The following is a 1,079-nucleotide window of genomic DNA, read 5'->3' as shown; positions in this document are numbered from 1 at the left end:
AGAGGCATAATGAAAATCCCCAATTCATCCAAAAAATTCTCTGGTCACATGAATCTGCATTTAAAAAAGATGGTTACATAAACTTACACAATTTTCACGAGTGGCATGTGGCGAATCCACATTTAATGCGAGAAGACAGATACCAGTATCGCCTTAAAGTAAACCTGTGGACCGGAATTTTAAACGGCAAAATTATTGGGCCTTTAGACCTGCTTGAGAACTTGAATTGTTAGAGGACATACCACTAACACATCGTCGCCACATGTGGTATCAACAAGATGGCTGCCCAGCGCATTACGCAGTGCAAGTAAGAGATTTCCTTGACCAGGAATATCCGGGAAGGTGGATTGGACGTTCAGGCACTATCTCGTGGCCAGCCCGTTCCCCAGATTTAAATCCCCTGAATTTTTTTTTATTGGGTCGTTCTCAAAGAAAAAGTTTATTTAAAGCCTATTGAGAGCGTAGCCGAGCTGCGTGAACGAATTTCTCCAGCTGCTCAGGACATCCACTCTCGAGGATATGCCCGGCTAATAAGTAGATCTTTTTTAAGAAGATGTAGGGCGTGTATTAAGGCTGATGGTAAACAATTTGAACATTTATTGCAATAAAAAATGTTATATCCCTCTATGACTTTTATTGCAATAAACCTTAACTAAACTATGTCAAGATTTTTCATTATTTTATTAATTTTACTTACTTTTGTTGACGTGTGTCAAGTTAGCACTACACTTTTCGAATTTGGAAAATTTAACTACGGCATTAATCGTAGTGTCTTTGTTGTAAATTTGTTGTGGAAAGAAAAAATTTGTAGCTCTCGTTTTTTAAGAAAAAATTATATGTAGTGCTAACTTGACACCATACACCTAGTCGATAGAATTGAGATATTGAAAATGTTATAACGGCATTAATTGTAGCTTTTAACTTTAAAACTTGTTGTGGAAAGAAAAAATTTGTAGCTTGCGTTTTTTAAGAAAAAATGGTATGTAGTGCTAACTTGACACCATACACCTAGTCGATAGAATTGAGATATCCAATATGTTACTATGCCATTAATTGTAGCTTTTAACTTTAAAATTTGT

At 35.9% G+C, this 1,079-nt stretch overlaps 1 protein-coding gene across 10 annotated transcripts in view; it reads right to left on the bottom strand.

Annotated features, from left to right (window-relative positions):
- Positions 1-1,079, bottom strand: part of LOC118751330 (arf-GAP domain and FG repeat-containing protein 1-like) — a 15,012-nt gene that overhangs the window by 860 nt on the left and 13,073 nt on the right. The gene's annotated exons all lie outside the window — the stretch shown is intronic.

The sequence above is a fragment of the Rhagoletis pomonella genome, unplaced genomic scaffold (genome assembly GCF_013731165.1).
Source record: "Rhagoletis pomonella isolate Grant_MI unplaced genomic scaffold, Rhpom_1.0 Rhpom_scaffold_00653, whole genome shotgun sequence".
In the NCBI taxonomy this organism is placed as follows: domain Eukaryota; kingdom Metazoa; phylum Arthropoda; class Insecta; order Diptera; family Tephritidae; genus Rhagoletis; species Rhagoletis pomonella.
This window is presented reverse-complemented; position numbering and strand designations above follow the sequence as displayed.